The sequence below is a fragment of the Varroa jacobsoni genome, unplaced genomic scaffold, assembly GCF_002532875.2.
Source record: "Varroa jacobsoni isolate VJ856 unplaced genomic scaffold, vjacob_1.0 scaffold_516, whole genome shotgun sequence".
NCBI classification, from domain to species: Eukaryota; Metazoa; Arthropoda; class Arachnida; order Mesostigmata; family Varroidae; genus Varroa; species Varroa jacobsoni.
Genome location: NW_019213418.1, coordinates 1 through 6,064, shown reverse-complemented (window position 1 = coordinate 6,064; position 6,064 = coordinate 1). Strand labels below are relative to the sequence as shown.

At 40.0% G+C, this 6,064-nt stretch overlaps 1 long non-coding RNA gene across 2 annotated transcripts; it reads left to right on the top strand.

Annotated features, from left to right (window-relative positions):
• Window positions 1-226: 226 nt before the first annotated feature.
• On the top strand, window positions 227-5,910 carry LOC111261066 (uncharacterized). 2 transcript variants are annotated; one of them, XR_002680754.2, is made up of 3 exons: window positions 227-400; window positions 3,227-3,489; window positions 5,358-5,910. It is a non-coding gene; the product is annotated as an uncharacterized LOC111261066 (long non-coding RNA). The 2 variants fall into 2 exon arrangements; XR_002680753.1 differs by lacking the exon at window positions 227-400 and having other exon boundaries at window positions 2,905-3,489.
• The last annotated feature ends 154 nt before the right edge of the window (window positions 5,911-6,064 follow it).

Below are 6,064 nucleotides of genomic sequence, written 5' to 3'. Positions count from 1 at the left end.
TGGAACATTCATACGGTAACCTACTTATTCGTGTCATTGCCATGAGAAAAGAGTGTTAGATATTCTTCGAAATTTGTTATAAAGGAGAGTCCAGGTTCACCGTAGACACAACTAGCTGCTGCTAATTTTTGTATGTCAGAGCTGCCTTACATTTTGGGTTAGGGTTAGATTAAAATTTCGCGGTACTAGGCTTACCTAGATGCGATCGCCCCCTATGCAGAAACCATTCATTCATATAGAGGCGCTGAATGCCCTACGCCGATTGCTGCTATCGGTGACAGGCGCACACGTTCATCAAATGCAGATGCTACCACTCTTATTTTGTGCCGGAACATTGGTGGACGAAACAAATCGTTGCCACTTTCGACGTCTGGATAGTAAATAGACGCGAACTATTAAGGTCAGCTTTTCTAATTACTACGTGAGTCATTCGCTTTCAATGTTAGTGGAGACAACCACAGTGACGGATGCAATAAACAAAGCTTTGATTATACTGAATCCGTATACCAGCACTGCTTTCTGCGAATTATAACTATCCACATTCCCAATAAATCGTCTCACGTAATATATATATATATATATATATTATACAGATTTACAAGATACGTGTTGTCACTCAATGCTTTATTGAGCGCTCTATTTTCGGTGCTGCTGGATTCAAATACGATGCTCTGAGATCCATTTGCGACGATACCGGTCGGTATGCAGGTGGAGGCCTGTCGATATATAGTTTCGATAAATTCAGATAGTTACCTTTATTCGGTAAAGCGCGTCAAAAAGACCCACGAATGTGACCGCATGCAAAGAGCATCTTATACCTTCTATTAGAATAGATTCAGAATCATATTGATTGAAGACTGGATTGATCACGCTGTTTGCACTAATGGGGCGGCTACCCGTGAATAAAGAAAGTAGGCACAGCGATAATTGTGATACATACAGGCACATACGCGTATTAGACGATGGGTCGTGACGCTGGAAGCATCCGCAATTTGAAAACTCTTCTCAAAGGTCATTTCATACAAGGATTAGGTATGCATCCATTATGGTATTTGGTCGAAGTTTGTAAAACAGAAAGAGCCTCTTTTCGGTTCATGAAGTAACATTGACAATGAAAATTCGACACGGAGAGTCAAAATGCCCAATGACGACAAACAGGAGACAAGAAATTGACCCATTAATAATAATCCTTGAGCGCGGTTTTGTGAAAACAAAAAAAAAAAAAAAAGATGTGGGCGTCTGGTTATGACTCGAAAGCGTACAGGGAAAAGTGCCTACCAAAACGGTCTGGTAAGCTTCAGCCACGCAAAAACTTGCGACCGTTGCAGGGAGCGTATTGTCAGATTGGACATCGTTGTGTACGTTCATTTGAACTAACACCCATCTTCTTGTTTTGACGGTCTGATCGACTCCCAGGTAGTCTGATTATCAGCGTTGATGAGCTAATGCAAAAGTTCATTAAGAGTCCTTTAACCTTCACTTGAAGTTGTTTTTCCACGGTCAGATTAGCGAAGTAGTGCGATGCGGTTCAATCTCATTTTCTACACATTTCTATGCCGTAAACACACCAAACGTTATTAAATATGCCAATACAAAAATATTATTAATAACGATAACTATACTTGATAGTCATGAATTAGACTAAGTTGGATGCTATCAGTTCCGCATATTCGTACAAACATGATCTTACTTGCGATACGTTTACCAGTAATCAGTCTTTTCACCGTTACAATGTAATGACTAATTAATGTAAATCAATTGATGATTACCTTTATCCTTCTATTTAAAATTCAACAATAGAAACGGTGTTTAGTGTGGTGACTTTGATGCAGCGTTCAGCCGTGTTAAGCCGGTACGGACAGCGGAGAAGCTCGATAAACACGACACGCCAGGAGTCATTAGCTGATATGGTCTTGACAAACGCCCTACCATCGGAACGTTTCCTCTAGATTTTCATGTAAATAAGGTTCATTAGCTCCCTACTGCTAAAGAAGGCTCGAAAAGAAGGCTTGAACGAATGCAATAAGTTCCATAGCATAACGTTCTGATGCTATGGAAAGAAAATACGGAACAGCTAGCTACGTACACATACTAGACCAAGTTTCAAAATTTTCTTTCAGTCTATTAAAGTGATCTAGCATTCTAGTGATATTGCCAAAAAGAAATGATGATCACCATCAGTGATAGAAAAGAATAACTTAATAATTGCTATAGAATTGCGGTAAAACAGACTTATCGAACAATTAGCATAGCAGAAATTACATTGTTTAAATCGGGTAGTTTCACATGTGTGCAAGATTTTGGAAAGCTAATACGATATGCTCAAAGTTTGACAATGCAATGGTCCTTCTATTTATTTGCGAAAAGTCCATAGCGAATTATAGGCGCGGCCCATCCTGAAACTTGTCTGAGACTCGTAAATTGCTTGACGGTGAAGAACACCTTTTATAAACACAACCAGACTTACCGCTTTGAATTAGGTTAGTCAAGCCACGTTACCCATCTATACCTCTAGCTTTATGTATCTCACAATGGTTTTCTATTAAACAGTCTTAAATTCACCCTCGAATTAAGGTCTATAGCCCTTTATAGCTTGCTCCACTCCACGTTTATAAATCAGACATTTCACGCAAATAATATTTGTTCAGCGAATGATAACCTAAACTGGTTATCATTCGGCGAGTAAATATCCTCTTTTGTCAGTGCGCCGGCAGCATTCAACAGTTCCTTCTATTGTTGCGCTGATTAATAGTTGCGATAGCGGTGCTAGTAGAAGTGAAGTTAGTGGTCAGCGCAAATTTCGGTCTGGCCAAAAAGTAGGAAGGCCTTTGCGTCCTGTGGCGGTGCTTGTTGTGTGGCTGTATAAGTCGTAAACTAACTGTGTCTGTCTATGTATAGGTACGTGGTTTCTGACATTGCACTTCCGGTTCTTGTTTCCGCTGTTAAAGGGCACGAAACACAAAGCGCCTAGCTAGCTCGAGTGGTCAGCAAGTAAAGCAGAGTGTACCTATGATGTCTGTTCCTCTGAGTATTGTTTGAGGTCTATCTCTGTAGCCACGAATTATGATTTGATGCGTGAACGGACGGACAGACTGACGAACACCAGGCCAGAAGCCGGATACTACTACTAGCAATGCTTTTCGTCTGCTAAACGTTGTATTACGCTGACAACAATGATGTCTAGTGTATGTGCACCGATACTAACTTCAAGAAACTTACCTTACAGACCCGTGGCCGGCTGTCGTAGGCGGCTTATTGCTTTTGTCTGAATTTGAAACAAGAGGCACTGCGCGATAAAAAAAGAAGACTGAAGAAAAGAGAACGAACGAAAAAGAGATCCAAGGAACCCGAAAGATAAAAGTATTACTGATTACTCACCGATCGGTTGTTCTGAATCAGAGAGAAAAACGCCAAAGTGAATAAAATTCAAATAGAAGACTATTCGTTATATGTCACTGCAGGCTTCGTGATGTTAGGCGGTACCAAGATGTACGATTTGTTTGCGTATGATATTAATAATGTTTGGTTAAATCTGCATGTACTAGCATAAGTGTAAGTCATAGTCACTATTTGTTTGGAGCAATATTTAGCAAGGTCGAATTTACGAGCCGTATTTCAAGATCGATTACTTTCCTAGTCCTAGGTCCTAGATTACTTTCAAGTCGAAGAGCTCTAAGTTGCGAGCTATGACAAGATCGCCTGCACAATGAGTTGGGGTACTTTTCTTTTGCTCGATGATGTAGCAATGTGTTGAAAGGTGACTTTTCCTATTGGTCGAGTTTAAGTAGCATTCATTTTTGATCGTCATTGATTTCTGAGTGTTTGAGTGCTTCGGCGCTTGAAGTATCTTCTCGCTTGAACTATCTCGGCATCTTGACACGTAGAACGTGGCACAGTTTCGGACGAAGTATTTGCAAAGTTAAATCTAATATGAACTGATTTATCAGCCAATAACTGAAAATTTCTACGTTTCCATCGAAACTGAGGACGATCATTGAAATGAGGTAAAGGAATCGAATATATGCTTTCTCCCTATTAACCCCGATTAGTTGGACATATCACTTCAGCTGGCTAGGTTTATCATTCAGGAAAATCCTTTTTGTAGTAATAACGTTTACTGCTAGCAGTGCTTTTTGACTCGTGATCATTCTGTTTTAGCTATATTAAGTGCTATAAAAAATTATTTTCATCTATTATAGCTGTTTGAAAATATAGCTCGTACAATGTGCTACATGGCCTCATTCGAATAGTTGACAGTTTTTCACTGAGCCAGCTTTTTAGAAAAGACCTTTTCGACTAATCAAGTGTGAAATGTACACTAAAGTGACTCTAATATATTATACAATCTTTCCTTATGATTTCACCCTACGAACTCTGATGTCGTCCGTTCGATGAACGGGAATGAGGGTACTTACTTACATGCATCTAGAGACAAATGTCCTGCGGCGAAGTATCGATTTAGATATCTCCAGGCGAAGGTTATTGCGATCCGACTGTTGAAGTCGCTCAATTTTGTTTTAATGTACGAACAACTCGGATGAAGGGGAAAAGTATGATTATTTAGTCGAAAACCGTTATTATAATAGAGAGACCGTATATTAAATATATCGATGTGAACACGAAAAACCACAGCCAAAAATTGCGGAGAATGTATGTATTTGTAGTTTTCTTTTTTAAACTCTAATTAGTCTATGCAAAGATAGCAGAAATAGAAAGGAAACTGTAAAGTTTATAAGAGTTGCATTTTATTCTTTGCTTTTTGTGAAACTGCCTTTTGCTTTCTGTCTACCGCGTACCGCAAGGGAAGCAAGTGTTACGTCTTAGATCGTTTAACATAATGAGACCGGATACGTTGTCTCAGTAGACGGATTTGTTGACGGTTTGTGAAAATCTTCAGTTTAGTATCATATTTGTTTTGGTCACCTGTGGCGATATGGGTGAGATAGGATGACCTAATAGCAAGTGAGGTTCTAGAATAGCATTTTTCCTTCGGAGGGAAGATCTTTAATATTCATAAACACCCAACGCAAACTATTTTCTGGGGCGCAGGATTTTTGCTTAGTATTGTTATTGTCAAATAACGCCCCAATTTGACAGTTCGCTCGGATGCAGTAAAATAATGAGCTTTAAATGTAAACAATCCTTTCAGACTAATCACGATGGAAGAGACCTGAGGGTCCTAGAGAAGAGTCAAAACGAGCGTTTGTTCCAGCCAATTCATTTGTTTTTACATGTCCAATTTTTTGTAGGGTTTTTTGTTTGCAGGTGTATTTATCTTTAAATGCCCTCCACTTTGGTGCGTCACAAACAGCTCGCTAACCTCTTGGTTGCCTTGCCGTCTATTCTCATTCCTCTAGGTTGCGTTTCCTGTGACTCCGTGGAGTCTGGGAGGTGGTGGCTCGGTGCAAGCGCTAAGAGTGTTATACTGCAAATTCCCTACGGAAGCGTTATATGCGCCTTAACAAATTACCACGCAACTATCACAGCACTGCAACAACGACATAACCAGTGGCAGAAAAGCCATATTAGCCCACCGAGACGCACTGGGCGGCAGAGAAAAGCAGACAAACGAAAGAGCGCCATTATCTAACGAGCGCATCAGCTGCTGTCCTCATCGGCAGTATGTTCTTGCATAAAACTTATCATCTATGTAGGTATAACAGTTATTATTTTATTATATGCCAGCGTGTGTATATGTTGGATACGCTGGAGCACCACCATGACATGACCGCTTCGATACAAAAGTCTTTAGTTTGCTTGCTTAGCACCGCTTTCGATTGTTTTTATTGCCGCCATACATTGTGTGATGACACAGTGCTCATGGGATCACTATACAGTTATTATAATTGGCGAAAGAGATAAAGTCTACCAATGAACGAACGCCAGTTCTAGATGTTTGTAAGATCGTTACGAATTTGTTTTTATTGCTACGTGCAGCAAGGCGGTTGGTGGCTTGATTTACTGTTGAGTTTTCTGCCTAAGCCCATCGCTAAACTACGAGTGTATTTCCTCTAATGGCCTACATTGTTAACGAGCTTTATTAGTTGATGTATCGTTATATCAA